Source organism: Triturus cristatus, chromosome 2_2 (assembly GCF_964204655.1).
Source record: "Triturus cristatus chromosome 2_2, aTriCri1.1, whole genome shotgun sequence".
In the NCBI taxonomy this organism is placed as follows: domain Eukaryota; kingdom Metazoa; phylum Chordata; class Amphibia; order Caudata; family Salamandridae; genus Triturus; species Triturus cristatus.
Window position 1 is genome coordinate 1,131,782,179 of NC_140582.1, and position 18,226 is coordinate 1,131,800,404.

The following is an 18,226-nucleotide window of genomic DNA, read 5'->3' on the forward strand; positions in this document are numbered from 1 at the left end:
TCACTCTTCAAACATCCCCAACAACTCATACTTACTTACGACATCGGATAGCCGGCGGACTTTGTCCGCCCGCCATCCTCATGCTAAAAAGGGTGGGGGTCCCGTGGGGACAATTAATTAGGATGATGCACCCGGCACAGTGGCGGGCGCATCCTGTTTTTTTTTTTTACATTCTGGTTGGCTTTGCTGAAAGCAATGCTAAAATGTTGTGCTGCTTTTCCAAGCACAACATGACGGGCCCCGCACGGAGCCTGTCACGTTTTGCTTTGAAAGGCGGGGGTGTACCATAGCATAGGTAGGTACCTTCCATGGGGGCCCCCAAGCATACTCTGCAATGTCTGCATGCCTTTCCGTGGCGGACGGCAATGCCGCCACGCAAAGGCATTCCAAAATGCAGATTATATGGCTGGCGGTGTGTTCCGAGAGACACCACCGCCATGTTGAACCCTTTTCCGCCTGGTCGACATGTGGGGGGTCTGAATATTTTCTACAGGGATGGCGGGAGGTTTGCCCCTGCGGTGTCGGCAGTGAATTCCAGCCGGCCCGGCGGGGGCAATACGCCCACCATCCTAATGGGGCCCTAAGTCACAACTGTACAGTATACATATACATACAGTACACCCTTGCAGTGAGTGTACTGTCAAGTTCAACAATAGATAAGGATTATGAATCTAACTTACCACCGCCTGCCACTGGTGCTGCCACTCCCCCTACCGCTCCGTTGCTATCTGCAGCAACTGCCGCATCCTCGCCCTCCGCGTCGCCTTCGCTGGCCCCGGCAATGGTGGTCGGTAGTGCGCCTAGAAAACATTACACATTTATTAGGCGTCATATACACCTCCCCCCTATTGATCAGTAGCAAGGTTGAAAAATGAGTTAATACTAACATACATCACTAGTACAAATCAGGTAGTAGTAGAGTAGACACTAATAGTTATATATGATCATTGTAGCCTTTGCTTAATTAGCCCTAGCCATGCTACCATTTTACCTTTGTGTCTTTTATTTTTGCACATGTGACGCTACCTTGCAGCTTCTTGTATAAGACACCTTTGAACCCACATGACCTGCCTCACACTGCTACTGTCTAGTCTACGCGCTGCGTACAAGCGGTCAACAAACATTAACAAGCCACTTTTTTAGGAAGTACTGGTGTACTACTGTTACTGTTAGTCCATATTGCTTATCCATAAATGCTACACTTTTTGGCACGGCTGAGAAATGCTTGCAGGTTGCAATATACTAATGCACACCATTTCATTTTTCGCATTACAGACGCGAGATTCCCTTCTACAAACCAGAGCTTCTGAATGATGCAACAACTACCAGTACTAGGTTCTTCTAAGGTGAGGGGTCCCTTCACTCACATCTTCATTTATGAATTTATATAAACTAAATTTTTATGGGATGGTGGTGCTGCCTTCCACCACTGTTCAGTTATCATGATTTAATTCCCAACTGTATAAGTGTAACAATGTATATTGTTTTAATGTTATTGATTTTCCGGTTGGTGCTGCATTTATACGAAAACAGTGTACAGACCTTCTCAAATTGAAATAAACATTTTGAACTTACATAGACTTGGTGGTATTTGGTGTGGACTAACTTACACGAGTGAGCAAATTAAAGTAAGGGTGTGCATGTGAATTGCTTTCACGACTGAGAGGTTGGGTGTGTTATGTTCTGGGTTGTCTACTTGTTGGGTATCTTGGGGGGAGGGTTCCGAGACCTAATAGTTATGACAAGACAGTACTATAGTCAAGCAGTGGAATTGTGGTGGGTGCGGAATTTCTGATTGAGGTGTGCAAGGAAGGTCCAACCTACCATCACCAACATCCTATTTTCTGGTGCAAATGTCTGTGTATGTGCAAGATCCCTACAACAGTAGTATGTCCTATAGGGTATCATATCAAAATAGGAATAAATCTGGTAGGGCTGTTGCTGTGAATTTTCAAAGCCTCAAGATCTATAAGAGTAAAAGTAGTACAAGACAACGACCCAACGGATTGGACTCAATGGCTCGAGCTACTGGTGAATATGAGTTTTATATTACAACCTTTCACAAAGAGTGGCACTGGCCAACTGTGCAAGACTAGCTACTACAGTACAGACAGACTGATAGTATGTAGTAGTACTCAGAGTCATCATAGCGGAGGCAGGGATAAGATTTTTGAAACCGTACAGATCGAAGGATAATTGGTGGTAAAAAAATAGCATTTGGAAACAAACAATAGTTCGGGAAAAATATGGGGCAGTACAAGTTATGGAATAAGAAATATTATTAAAAACAAGAAGATTTACTGGGGCCAGCAGAGGAGCCCTCAGCGGTGTCCTCCTGGTGTGTTCTTCTGTGTGTCCCGCCGACTGCCCAGTCCCTATCGGTCTGCCCCTGGGTGCTGATGAACAGGAAAGATATAAGAAAGAGACAAACATTGATGGATGGTGTCAAACAAATACAATATTTTTCAACAACGCTCAAAAAACACTTATGTAAACAACAATTGCAATAACTAAATTGACCGATCTCATCTGGTCAACAAGTAATATCGGGGGATTCGCAGTTCGACTACTTAAGTTACTATTTATCAACAGTAATCCAGTCTTCCATTTTGATTCCAGAATACCAAGTTACAACTAAGCCTAAGTACAATGTACCACCCAACCTAGCCCACCTATTCCAGGCATGCCAATTGTACATTAAGTATGCATTTCCACTGTATTCCTCAACAATGCATATGGTCAAATCATGGAGGACACATGAACATGACTACATGTTTTGTATACATCAAATTTGGGTTTGATTGATTGATGCTGATCTGCTAGTGCTAAGTAACTGATAAGCCTACCACCACTCATTGAACAAACTAGAAAAGGTTCTAATAAAGACAGCCGTACTACCAGCACGTCACGTAACTGAGTGAGGGGGCATCACGCATACCACTAACAAATTAGAAGCTCATACAAAGTACCTAAACTGAAGTATCAATCCGCCCCTATCTATTAGTGACAGGACAAAGTAAGGAGTGGACTAGAGTCACTGTAGCATTACGTAACTTAATTTCTCTAAAATAAACTCGTAAAGAATCACGCTAAGCAAGCGCAAACGCAAAGCTGCAAACAAGTAAGATTAGCGCAGAAGAGCACCTGTGTTAAAAAAATCACAGACTTTTAAACGTAATTCACCTGGAATGTAAGCAGCAACATTCTAGCTGGTTGGAAGAAAAAAAAGATATTCGCAATATATAACACAGAGCAGGAGAACAGACATAAAGTAGTAATAATTAAATAGTTACTCACCAAGCCCCGGGACCTCCACTCCCAGCAGGTCCAGCAGGTCCTGCTCATGGTCCAAGATGTTGGACCACCGGTGCGTCAGCTGCGCCTGGGTGCGCTGAACACCAGAGAAGCGTGACACTGCCCGGCGCGCCTTCCCCCACCGCTGCCGACTCTCCCGGAGGCCGTACCCAGACCCAGGCCTGCCACCTGCTGCCAGGGTTGAGGGGAGGTGGTGCTGCACAAAGAAAATTAGTGCAGCCAACTCCACCTCCCCAAATAAGGCCCGTGCCTGCACCCCTTGTGGGCGCCGCCTCGCAGCTCTGGCTGCGCCGGCGAACAGCCCTACCCTTGGACATGGTTCTGGGGACGGGGCGGGAAAGAAAAGGTAAAATAAATAAAGGAGTAAAGGAAATAAATAGCAGGCAATAGAAAGAGAAAAAGTAGCTAAAAAACAAAAAAAAAGTATACAAAAACCAAAAATATAGAGGCAGGAAAATAGTTAGAGAAATAATAAGTAATAAAGATCCAAAAAAAGTGGCTATAAACAAAGGATTGAAAAGATTTTGGGAGGATTCAAAATCAGGCCCCAGAACCATGCAATAGAGTGAAAAACAAGATGGCCGCACCCATTGCGACCATGTGCGCAAGTTCGCGCGATATTTTCTCCCGAGCAAGCAAAAAGCAACGCGATCAAGTAAAAGCGGTCGCGAACCGGAAATATCGACCGCGAACGGGCGCGAACATGCATTGCGCGACCCGGAACAGGAAGTAAGCATCGCGAGAGGGCGGGACAAGTGAAAACAAGATGGCCGCGCCCGTGAGCAACCGCATGGATAAGTTGGCGACCCGCGATCACGCAAAAATTACCGCAAACAAGCGGGAAAAAAACTTCCGCGTCTACGCGATATTTTTGGCGTGTTTGCGGAGATTTTCAGCATTTTCGCGATAGTTTGCGACAGTTAATTTCACAAATTCCGCCCACCCCTTCTTCGCATCTGTGTATTCCTTCCACAAGCCTAGCTCTGGCTAAGGTGAAACGTTTAGAGTTGTAAATTACACTAAGGCCTCCTCTTCTCTTTGAAGACCATGGTTTATGACTCCTCCCCCTGCTCTGGCATTCCAGTGTAGTAGCACACTGCCCTCCCAGCAGAGCTGATTAACCCCAGGGGCTCTTTTTATCACCTATTCTAGGCAGCCTGGCTAATCCACTTAACTCTGACCAATCAGGACAGACCACTGGAGGGCTGAATCTTGACTTACAAACAAAAAAGTCTTATAACTTCTTGTATGTACACTTTAGGAGAAATTCAACCGTATCACATTCTTGAGTTTAATAATACCATTCAGGGAAGTCTTTGAATGGTACTTCTAGCCCTCTCCTATCAAGAGTTGTTAGTTAATAACTTCCTACCATGTTAACCTATGTAGCAGGGGATTTGCAATGGGAAAAATGACTTGGGAAATTTTTCCAGCACCAGGACTTACAAAAACATAAACATATTTAGTACTTGGCTTATATCTACAGGACCCCCACCCCATGGGACAACGAGGAGAGACTTTAGGGGTTCTGAATCTATAGAAATATTGCAGATCCTCCCTCCACAGGGCACTTAACATCAAAGTCAAATTTGGGCAGCACTTTATCACAATGTGAAATTTCACTTAACTCCCCTACCCCCCCCCCCCCCACCCTTGGGACACCTAGGGAAGACCCTGGGGGTTCCTAATATGCCAAAACATTGTAGGTTATCCATTTTTAAGTGCTCCAAACCGCAAAGTCGAGTGTGAGCACAATTTACTTTTTAAAAGCAGTCCTGCCACCCAGGGCTACTTTTAAACTGACCCCAGGCCTCAGCAGTGCACACATGCAATTGCAGAAAAGCTGCTGGCCTTCAAACTGCCAGGCCCTATTGTGGGCTAGGGACTGCTAGGTAGTTTTAGTCCCTCTGCCCTAATATTTAATAGGGTCCGATAGGGTAGGTCATTCCAACCACAGGAGTACCCCAACCCTTAGTGTACCCTAGTGTATGTAGGTGTTTTCAATGTATTCTAATTGTGTCTCTTTCAGCATAGCACTGGCCCTGGGCCTGATTAGGCAGAGCCCAGGATCAGTCAGAGTCAGCTATCAGCAGTACCATTCAGCAAAATGTTGGGGGGTGCCCAGGTCACATAATGACTTTGCAACACTCAGGGATACCCGTGGTTGCAAAGATGTCATATATGACTCTGTTATGAGTTGTCAAAGAGAGGGGTTCCACAAAAGGAAAATGCGTATATTTGTCAATGACTACCATGAGATGGTGTCTATTTCCTAAAGGCCCAAATAAGTCAACTGCAATTCTCTACCAGGCATGAGCAGGAGGGTCAGACATTGTCAATGGGAACTGCTTGACCATGGGGGACAACAATTGCAAATGTGGTGTGCTTTCAGCTTCTGAACTCACTCATTTAGTTGAGGGAACCACACTTGATCTCTTAGGACTCTTGGTGGCTACAATAAATACCACAATGTCCTTCATGGGCCAGCTCGAACACCCTCTGCCTTAGAGTCCTAGTTAGGACGATTTTTGAGCATCTTCATATTACACTTTATTGGGTAACTGCTAGTTCTTCCTGTACATTTTTGAACTTTTGGAATTCAACATCATCGGCAAGTGTCTGGGTACTTTTTCTCCATTATTGCAATGTACTAAATTCTTTGAAGATGTCATGCCTCTGTCTGTGATGGTGGCAGCAATGATTTGTTCCATAGGCAGTGCAACAGGTGTGCTGGACTTCACAACAAAATTTAGATATTCCTCATCCGTCCTCGTTGATGAACTATGATGATGTAGTGGCACTCATAAAAAGTAATCTGCTAGATTTTGATCCTTTCCCAGTTTGTGTAAAATCTCAGAGTTGTACTCTTGCAGTTTTATCCCCTACCTCTCGATGCGAGGGGACATCTTAGCCTTTGGGTTTCCAAAGATGGTGAGCAATGCCTGGTGATCCATGATGACAGTGATTAGTTTTCTATAAAGAAATACATGAAAAGTATTGGCAGGCTCACAAAACTGCCTGACTCTCCTTCTCTTGCTGAGAGTAGGCATGTTCTCTTGCAGACAGGCTTCAACTGGCATAGGCCACAATGTGTTTCTGAGTATTCAAGTTGCCATTGTGTTAAGCAAGAATCACTTCCAGCCACATTAGGCTCGCATCAACTGTTATTTTAGTTTGTAATTTGGGGGTGAGGTAGGCCATTTCAGTAGCATTTTCAATCGCATGTTTTATTTCTTTGAAACTCTGTTCACATCCACTGAAACGGGACATTTCTCTTTGCCCAAAAAACATAAGTTTGGTTTTGTGAAGCTCACACTATGCTGCATTCAGAGTAAGACCTGCCTCAGCAAGTAACTGGCACACTTGGTAAAAGCTTTGATGTGTTCTTTCTGTGTTTTCCCAAAAACCAGTATGTCTTCACTGTAATTGAAAGCACGTGTAACAGGTTGGATTACTCTGTGAATAACATCCTGAAAAATATCAGCAGCCGAAGTTACTCCAAATCTTAGTCTCTTCTATCTGAACAATTCAAAATTAGTAAAAAAAAGCAGTAATATACCTGCAGTTCTGTTCCACCTCGAGTTGATGGTATCCTTTGTTCATGTCAAGACGGGCAAAGACTTTGGCTCCATTCAATGGCATGATTAAATCCGCTATGTGCGGACCAGGGTGCCTCTACCTCTCAATTGATTTGTTTGCTTGGCAGATATCAACACAAATAGGCACTGCTCTGCCAATTTCCTTTATCAGTACAACTACTATGGGTGAAACCCATGGCATGGAGCCTTGGGAGTGTTTAATGATGTCTTTCCAACTCTTTCTCTACAGTTTCTTGTAGATGAAAATCAACTCTACAGTGCCGCTGAGCAACAGGGCGAATGTCTTCATTGATATGAAGCTGCACTTTAATTTTCCTGAGTTTTCCCACGCCATGGAATAGAGGCAGGAATCGATATCAATCCCATGTCAGCAGCGGATGCAAAACTGAACAAGCATGCACTAGACGAGGTCCCTTGTAGAATATGAATGGTGTCCTGAACTGACGTCTTTTTGTGTTGCACTGTCGCTGTGAATGACTCTTGCCTTTGCAATGGTTTAGAGGCGACCCATGTAACCTGTATACCTGATAGAATAAGGCAGTGCACAGAGGATAGGCTGTTCAACTTTTTGACTTTCATGATATTAATCCACACACCACTGTTAAAGTTTATCTGATGGCTGCTCACTTTCCATGTGATTTTGGGACAGTGTCCAAATGAAGTTTGTCGATTTGTTTGGTGAATTTTCCTTCAACTGTGTTCTTCTTTACAGGCAGCTAACTCCACATGTGCAGACCATCCTTTGATAAATATCATTAGCGTACACCATCTTCTTCGCTGGTACTCAAAAGTGATGTTGAAGAAACGTTGTCGTCTTTTGATTATGCTTGGTTTCTATTTGTCACTTTTTGGTTTTGTGGGCATTGTGAGAGAACTTCTTGAGGATGATAGCACATTTTGTTAATCCCTTTCTTAACAAAATGTGGAATGCATCTTTGAAGTCTGGCATCTTCCCTGCCGCCTGAGAACAGGCCTTCCTTCTTCAAATCTCACAAAACTGAATGCTGACCCCATTGTGCTCAGTAATTTCAGGCCCATCTCGCCGCTGCCGGCCCCTTCTAAGGTTCTGGAGAAGCTGGTGATTTACCAGCTATCCTCCTTTATAGAGGCTAACGGTCTTCTCTATGATACCCAATAGGGTTTTCGAGCAAGATCCAGCACTGAAACAGCACTATTGGAAGATTCGTAATCTGTAAGAGAAACACTAGGCAGAGGCTCTTATACTATGGTGGTGTTATTAGACCTGTAGGGGTTATTTGACATGGTGTCCCACAACACCCACCTCAATGGATTAAGACAATTTGGCTTTCAGGGCATGGTCCTTTTCTGCCTGAAATATTTAGTGGAAGACCAATTTCAGCATGTCTAGCTCCACCTTTTCTCCTGACCTCCGAAACATTTGATCTGCAGAGACAACCAGGGTTCTGCCTTGAAGCCGCAGCTTTTCAATCTTTACCTGGTCCCACCTGCCACCCTGATCAAAACCTGGGAGGTGAAGGTGGTTTCCTATGCGGATGACATGCAGCTGCTGTTTTTCTTTTGGGAGCACTCTGAAGAGGCTCTCCTTAAATGGATAGCTGCCTGGATGGAGTTCAATCCAATTCCCTAAAATTTAACTTGGACAAGACAGAATGCCCCTCGCAAATTTCTGGTGGCCAAAATAACTTAATCCTCCTCCGATGCCTTCTACAGAGTCGTGGAATTTTAGTATATCGTTTGACTCCGACCTCTCATTCACAACCCAAATTAAACAGATCTCTTTGATATACTTCCTGAAGCTCAGATCTGTTAGGAAGCTGATACATATGGTCCCAGAGGAGACCCTCAAAATTATGGTCCATTCTCTTGTAACCTCACATCTACACTATGAAGACAGCCTTTATCTGGACCTGTCTGCTTTTTTGATCCATAGACTCCAGATGATTCAGATCACTGTGGCCAGGCTGATTTGGTGCATCCCTTTTCACCAACCCTTTTCACCACACTTGATGCCGTTATACTGGCTCTCAGTAATGAAACATATTAAATTCACGGCATGCACCCTGGCTTTTAGAGCCCTCAAAGGCAAGGGCCCTCTCTACCTGAGGAATAGACTAACCCTGGACAAGCAAGAGAGAATGCTGAGGTCCAATAGCCTCCAGATCATGCCAATACCCAGATATTCCAAAATCTGGTGTGGAGGTAGCTCATTCACTGTACTGACTGCGAAGCCATGGAAAACCATTCTGCCTAAACTTTGCATGGCTCAGTCAGTTGACTGCTTTAAAAAAGCGCTATAAACCTGGTTTGTTTGTCTAGATTAGTGCTTTATGAGCTGATACATTCTCAGATGCTTCTCTGAGCGATTGCACGCTTCTTCCAAAGCAGCCAAGCACTATACAAATTAATCTGATTGATTGATTGAGAGTCGGTTGCTGTAGCCTCCATCAGTAGTAGACTGTGTGCTCCCTACAACTTTCATTGCTAAGGTGTGGGCTAATATTATACCTCCATCTATTCTCCCTGCTGAACTTGAGGCTTTTGAGATGTCTGTTATGTATCCATGTCTCATGTCTTCCTCTTGACCCCTGCCTCTTTTATGGGCTTCATGGTAGCCTGTGCGTTTCTGGATCTGATGTTCGGCCTCTCTTTTTCTGCCTCCCTGATGGCTTGAAAGTAGGGTTAGACTTACACATGTTTGCATAGCAATGTGTTTGGCTTTGGCTTCTCTCTGTGCCCCAACTGGTCATGGAATTGGTGGGACATGTGCTCTGGGTCAGTTTTCTTGACCTATTTGTCTTACTCCAAGGTATTTTCTTTTTCATAGTGCTCAGGATTTAGCATGAGGCATGCTCTTGGTTGCTCTGTGTGGATTGCTGGTTGGCCTTAGCCTTGTGGAATGGGGCATTGGCTCTAAGTTCCATTTTGTCACCTTGCCAGCCCACTCTCTTGTTTTGGTGTGTGTGTTGGTGGCCTGACCCAGAAACCCTGTTTTATGTTCAACATTTGGCTTGGATTGGGCATGCTCTGTATTTATGTCCTTTTCCTTCCTTTGGTCAGAAGGCTATTCTTAGAAGTATGGCTGTCCCCGTCTCTGTAGGCTTGCTCCATTCAGTTTGGCCCTTCTGCCCCCATTTTATTCTTTGGTGGGGTTTAGTATTGGACTGCTACCAATATTTTATGCTGTGCCATGGCCTGTTCCAGGAGCTGAGCACTTGTGCATCAGCTATTTGTAGTGGTCTCCCCTGCCTCCATCTTTGGCTTGGTGCTATGGGTTGCTCTTTGGTTTCCCCTGGGTGTTCTGCTCAGTTTTGTATCTTTCCTTCACTGCTGTACAGTTAGTTATGACTTCTTGCTTGGGCTTTGGCCAACTCAACCTATTTTGAGCTTGGTGTTTTGGGGGTGGTTTGTCCTACTCCTGTGGAAAGGATCACATTTTACTCCAGGCTGGCATCTCTGCTTTCTTTTTCTTCAATCCCATGTGCGGCTTTGTCTCTTATTGGTGTGTTCATTACACTCCTATTTTGATTTAGAGCCTGTGGCTGCTGGCCATGTGTTCCTTGATGCCATATTCTTCCACATTCAGGTCATGTGCTGTTTTCTTGGTGCACAGGGAGTTGGAGAACTATAGCTTCCTGATTTGTCTTTGACTCTTCTGGTAGTTTTTCTGTTGTTCTTATATTCTGCCCCTGAACTGCTTATTTAGCATTGCAATTTAATTGTGAGCTGCACAGGTATGTCTTGTTGGGACTTGACCTTTGTCTGGGAGTGGGACACTTTTCTCCTCTTGGGACCGATCCCCTTGTTCCTTGGTAGGATGAATCTCTTTGTGTTGGCCTCATCTGAGTGATGTTGGAACATAATTCCACTGGAAAATGAACAACATTGAGGAATGGCAATTGTGTGGAAAAAAAGTATAATCACTCCAGTACATAGTGTTTATTTCCTGTCCTCCTATCCCAAAGAAAAAAAAGGCAGGATATATTTATAATCCTTGTTTGTACTCCAGGGTCCTTGGGATTACTCCACTAAAGAATTTTATTTTTATTAGTGTTCTTGATGTTTTAGGTTAAGGGAAGATGAGGATTTGAGCCTTGGCCTCCTTAATAATAGTGGTGGTCATGACAGTTTGCCAGGTCCAACTTGACTCAGCCAATCACTCTTGTGCTTCTCTTTCTAAAACCACTTAGCATATACTGAAAGAGTTTAAAAACAGCTTGAGTGTAAAGAAAGATTCTTTTAAAACATGTAAATCATATGGATAGTGAGCATGTTAGTGGCCATTCATTGACATTCACAGTCAACTTGATACGATATGATCTGTTGATAAAGCATTGATAAAGCATAGAGCTGCAAAAAAAGTACTGAGCCTAGTTATGCATCCACTCTTCGTACTAATATTAGACCACAAACGTTGTTTACTGAAGTTGCAAAAGTCACACTTATACTACTTTCTCTGACTAAAGATGCCTTAGAGTTGACTTCTCTATTTTGAGAAAATGCCCTATCCTTTTTATGTTCAATGCCTTCTTGGTTCCGTTTCATGCTGACTTTGTATATAAGTTCATTTGTTGGCCACTTCCAAAGACTGTTAAAAGCAGCTTGGCTGGATAAAGCCAAAGTTGCAGCTTTTTACCTAGGACTTTTTGAAGATCTGAAAGATGCAGTTTATTTTTTTATTTATTTAATGAGGTTTCTAAAGTATGAACATGACCAGAGGGTATCATGTTCGCACACAGAATTTAAAAATGGTTGTCTTAGTAATACAGTAGTATGATAAAGTAAAGTTGATAATATGATATAAGATGGTAAGACTGCATGCTAGGCAGTCTGCCCACTCTAAATAAACCTCTGACTAACATTACTCTTTTGGGCGGTCAGGGGTGTATGTCGGTGGCAGAGTCTAAGCAGTCTTAGCCATCAACATATTGAAGGTTCACCTGACTCTAAATAAGGTCCCTAAGGATTTAGTGGAGTCGATGGGTGCAGGTCTGCTTTTGAGAGCAAAAAAGTGGTTGAGCTAATCTTGCACAATTGAGGAGTTGTGGAGTGGACACATGAAGAGGAATTCTGTCTTCAGAGAGTTTGGTTTTTGGATTGTTCAGGGCTAGCAAGGCTTGGACATTTGCTAAAACATTGTTGAGATTAATAATATCATCTAGGGAGGATATTTTTAGGCACAGATGCATGTCATCTACTTACATGTGATATGCATGATTAGAGTCATGATCAGTGGATCCACGTATAGGTCAAGGATGTGGGAGAGAGGGTGCTCCTAGCCTTACCAAGGATGAGTTAGATTGAAAGCCCAAGCATAGGCAAACAGACCAACAACTACAACTGGCCTGATTGGTTTAGTATTACAGCTCCATTAATAGCATGTTGACAGTGGAAGAGAAAAGAGTATGGACATCACCATCGCAGATTTGCAGTGATCTCCATTTCTCCTATGAATCCTTTTTTCCCCTTTGTCTTTGAGATGATTCTACTAGGGCATTGTTTTCTTATTAGTGCTCTTGAAGTTTTGGGTTCAGGTAAGCTGGGGGTTTGTGGCTGGATTTTATTGAGGAGGTTTAGATCTTAGCTGGACTCCCTTCGTCTATCCATGCGGAGGTTACAATTACTCCGTCGAGCTGACACTTTTACGCCCCCGTATTTAGATGTGAGTCTGAACCGCGGTCTGCATCAACAGATTTCCTGTTTTTCCTCAAAGCTGAGGTCTTTGCTGCTGGATAACAGTACTAATATTATAATAAATATTTCAAAAAGACCAAGAATAAATTTTATATGGGTTTCCTAGCCAGTAGTATCCTTATTAAATGTAATATTATAGCCCAATGTTTTTCCATAGAACAGCCAACACTGCTACAGTGAAAATAGCTGCTGGTGCCTTTATAATATAAGGACATGATTAACATTAAACTTTTACATGTCCTAACTTTAGATTCCATGCAGCCTGCATGACGTGCAGTAAGGCCTACTTAAGGGTGACTTATTATGTGATAGGCATGTTAATGCCTTTCAAAAGGGGCTATTTTGACAGGTCGAATTTGTAGTTTAAAACTGCACATCCAGACGACAGAGGGCAGGCCAGCATTTATGTTTACAATGTCAATATAATGCATGGCACAATGGATGCTACACTCCTATGTGACATTTAACTAATAAGACCTTGGTACCATATAATTATAGTTAAGTTAAATATGACAATTAGGGTTATGCCAATTACAGCATGTTAAAAGGCTGGTTAGCATGGGGAAAGTGCACAGAGTCCTATAGCTAGCTAAAACAGTCCATGTGAAAAAGCTGGGTGTATACCATGCAGAAGATGGCCTTTTCCAACAATACAGATCTTGCTATCTTCATGGTTTCACAGAACCCAACTCTTTTTTTTGTTCGTATTCCACTCCCTGAACTCTTGCCAGTCAGCTTGCACTATACCATGGTTGTAACTTATTTCAGACTTTATTGCACTCTCTGTATTGTTTTCTGCTCTAAGTCTTTCCTGCTCCTATGACTTGGGGGTCAATTCCGATCCTGGAGAAACCAGGTACGAACCGTCGGTCGGAGCGTTTTCTCCGTCCGACTCGTACCCGGTAAAAACACCACACAAACATGCAAGTACGATTCGTACGGAAACACCATTTCCGTACGATTCGTACAAAACACCGGCCGACACAAAACACATACAAATGGGATCCGGGACGGCGCGTACGCGACATGCGGACGGAGTTAGGCACCTTTTTACGTACCAGCAAGTACGATTCGTACCGACAGCACTCCGGACGGCTATATTTTTACGGCACACAAAAAGTGCCGGTAAAGCTAAGTACGCCGCAAAGCGTGAGGAAAAGGGGGCCCGGTATGCACCGGACACCCCCCCACCCCCCCGGATGTCCGCGACGTCCCCCCAGCCCCCCGTATGTCTGCGATGTCCCCCCAGCCCCCCCGTATGTCCGCGACGTCCCCTCACCAACCCTGTATGTATGGTGCAGACCCCCACCCCACCCCACCCCCGTATGTACCGTGCGGACCCCCACCCCACCCCCGTATGTACGGTGCGGACCCCCACCCCACCCTCATATGTACGGTGCGGACCCCAACCCATACGGGGTCCGCACCATACATACGGGGGTGGGGGTCCGCACCATACATACGGGGGGCTGGGGGGACGTCGCAGACATGGGGGGGCTGGGGGGACGTCGCAGACATACGGGGGGGCTGGGGGGACGTCACCGACATGGGGGGGCTGGGGGGACGTCGCGAACATACGGGGGGGCTGGGGGGATGTCGCGGACATGTGGGAGGCTGGGGGACGTCGCGGACATGGGGGGGGTGTTCGGCGCGTATGCGGGCACATGTTTGGACGTTTCCATGATTGCTGTGGAGGTTCGCTCCGTACGGCTTTTTTACCATACGGTTGTGGATTCGGACGGACGGGACGGATCGTACTTGCGCGTTCGGACGTCGGTTTACCGAGTCATACGTAAAAACGTCCGGGGATGTTTCGGACACTTTTTCCGACCCGAGGACGTGTCGGGGTATATTCCCAATGCGATTCGTATGGTGTTTTTTACATACGAATCGTACTTGCCAGTTTGTACGGGACTTGTACGATTCGTACGTAAAAAAATCTGGATACGATTCGTACGGGGAATATTTTTCCAGGATCGGAATCGACCCCTTGGTGTCAGCTATCTCTCTCTTCACTTGCACCCATTGACATAAAACTCATACATAATTGTCCATGCACCCCACCTTCTTTCATCTTTTCACGATGTCTATACTAGGAAGGAAGGTGCCCTTTGTGAGCTGAGAGATTATGTGGCGCCTCTGCACATGCATGGGCAATTGTTGCATCAACATGAAGACTTCATAATCACTACAACACATACTACCGCCATGCTGTCTGCCTCCCCAAATCACACCTTGTACAGAGGAAAGATCCCTCCTCTGGTGTCTTGTATCTGTGTTTTTTTATCCCTACTCTACAACAGCTTTCCTTTTTGACTATTTTTTCACTTTCAGTTTTCTAAATTTAACATATCCTTGTTTCTTTTTTTCTTATCATATGTGGAAGCAGACTGTAAACTTCCCTCTTCTATTTCTTATTGCTAGAATAAAGGCGAGCTATACAACACACAAAAACATAGTCCTGATAAAAGCAAATGCCAATATACTGTGGATATTTCAAATAATACAATATAGTAAATCATAACTTACCAAAAGATAACAACAAAATTGTAATGTAAGTCTTCGGTAAAAGGCATTCAAATATATAAGGTTGTCACTTCCTCCTGAATGGTAAAGCAATAAAGGCATGTCTGGTAGAGTGAAAATGTAATGTAGGAGCCTAGGGTGGGCAAGTGAAAAGGCTGGGTTTGGAGTGAGTGATGTTTTGAGCAAGAGAAGATTAAGATGGGCAAGAGGCTTGCTGTGATTAGTGCACACTCATGCAAAGATCTGAGGCTTCAAAACCAGATAAGAAGTTTGTTGGTGATTAAGGGTTTTTATAATCAGGGCAGTCAAGTTAATCTTGAATATGCATCTATCGTGGCAGACAATGCAAACCTTAGGAATGGATCTGACGAGTTTAGATCCATGCACACCCAAGATAAGCCTGGCAGCCTTGTGCAAACAGTCTGAATAGCAAAGAGTTCCATTGGAAATCCCTAGGTAATATTAATCCCAGCAATGTGGCTAACAAGTGATCCAATGCATCAATGAGTCTCAGATATGAAGCAGCACAAGCAGGCAAAGCTCCCCATCCATCAGAATCTTTTAGAATGTCATCAACCGTCTCTGTAATTGTAGGATTGAAGCTATGGCAAGGGTTGAAGTTTGATTGGTAGGACGTAAGAGGATTACCTTTGTCAATGTAAATTTGAAACAGAGATGATTGTTTCAATAATTTGGCCAATAAATTGAAGTCTTAAAATGCGACAAGTTTCTCATTACAGTACCGTCCAGCATAGGGTCTTCAACAATAAGGCTTTTTTATGGGTGCAGGAAATATGTACTGCTTTGAGGAGACACACAAGAGACAGTGCTTTAACCACAAGTAGAAAAAGGTTTTAGCACTAACTACATTGTCAGTAAAATGGATGGTGTTAAAACATTTAAGGACTAACAAAAAATTCAGATGTTATGTAATGTAATGTTATGTTATAGGTATTTGTAGAGCACATGAGTCATCACTGAGAAATTCCTGACACTGAAAAGCAGGAGCGGCATGGACTGATTCAGGGCCATGACTAGATAAGAACTGAGAAGGTGGCTCCAATGTGTCTGGCAGTTGCATGTTGAGTCTTACGCAGGGTGTGTTGCCATAATCTTGCTGGTGGTGAGGGCCTGGGTGACAGTTTTGCAGGGGCTGAAGGGTAGCCACTTTAAATTCTGTTTGAACATATTAAATGTGCAAGCAGGAGGTCCAGGCATCATTCAATTTGTGTATCATATTTAGCTGGTTGTTGACTACTATTCCAATGTTCTTTGCACATGTGATTGGGTTGGATTTGGGTCAGCGATCAGCAGGCCACCAAGTAGAGTCCCATAGCGTGGTGTTTTACTGATACACTATTTGGAGTCCAAGAGGCTGACTGTTGCCTGCGTAGGATATAAAGTTGGTTCTGTGAGAATGGTGAGTTGGGCCATTTAAGCCTTGAACTGGGACTGAGTCATGCTGAGAATAGAGCAGATCCAGTGGAGCGCTGTTCATGAATGGTGAATTCATGTAGGCATTGCATGAGGATTGGATTGGAGACTGTACTGAAGGGGGCTGACATATCCAGAAGAATGAAGGCAGCAGTGTCTTCTCTCTCTATGATCAGTCAACTTCCATCTGTGGCTGCAATCAACGGATTTCAGTGGTGTCATTGGATCTGAAGCTGGATTGGGTGGTGTTGAGGAGGTTGTTGTCATTAAAGTGGATGGTTAGATGTTTGTTAATAACTTTCTCCTTGACTTTCACTAGGAGAAGGCACAGGGAGATGGGCAGGTAGATGGCTAAAGGTTTTAGGGTTTGCTGCGTTTTTTTTTTAGGAGAGTGGGAATTGTGGCATCTTTCTAGGCATCCAGGAGGATGGCTGTTTCAAACGAGTCCTTCTGGTTCACCTGAGGGCTTAGCAATCACACAGAGATCTAATATTTATGGGATCTACAGGGAATCAAGTACTAAATGTTATGCCTTCTTGGATAGTTACTATTTGTTAAGCTGTCAGATGTATCTGTACCCAGAAATCCACATCACTATTCTTTTATAATAGTTTATTACAGCAGATTAGTGTCTTAACAATGCTTACCAATGCTCATGGCATCCTTGAAACAATACTAAATAGGCAGCCACATTCCGTCATAAACTCTAAGGGCCCGATTAGGACTTTGGCAGTGCAGTGCGGGTCCGCCCTGCCGCCCCACTGCCAAAGATGTGGTCGGGCCACCCGCTAGAGTAGGAATTTCCTCTTGTCTGTCAGGCTTTTGTTTGGCCTTCCCATGCCAGTGCCTCTAAAAATGGACACCACAATGGGAAGGCCAAAAACAGTTGCTGCACGGCATGGACCTTTTAGTCCATGCCGTGCAGAAACTGGTGTGCATGCACACAGGGGTCACATGTTGTGCCCCCATCTGTGCATTCACAGGGCGCAAAGGGCCCTTAAAGACTACATTGTTGTATGAAAAAATATTATAACCAAATATATCAAAACCAAAAACTATTAAAGACAAAAAAATCGACTTCATATATACTAAAATATAAAATCAATAATGTAATAAAAATATTGCTTAAAAAATATTTACGCATAACATTAAAGCAAAATAACTTTTAAAACGAAATACAAAATTTAAATTGTTAAAAATTAAAAACAAAAAACTTGCGCATGCATGCTACCCATAAACATATTGAAGCTGGTGGATGAAGAGGGTCGCAGCCGTCGAAACACGGAGGAGATCCTGTTGTATAGTTGCTATAAATCTATATAGAATCTGTGCGTTTAGACAACATAAACTGTGGGTCTGGTGTCCAGACTGATTCCAGACACCCCCACTGGATATGTTTGACTGTAGACCAGCTAGCTTATAGTGCCACTATGAAACCCTCTTACAAAGGAGCAAATAGTTTCTGGCAACTATAGAACATGACAACCCTGACCCCTTAGGGATCGTGGAAACAGTACAGTACTTTTTGCTCAGTCACTTGTGCTCACTTTGTCTCAGAGAGATACACAGAATAAATGACAGGGGCATTTTCTATAAGCATTTATTGAACCAGTGTCATTCTAGTGTAAAATACATGTGCTGTAAAAACCAGAAGACAGAAACAGATGTATATGGTTATA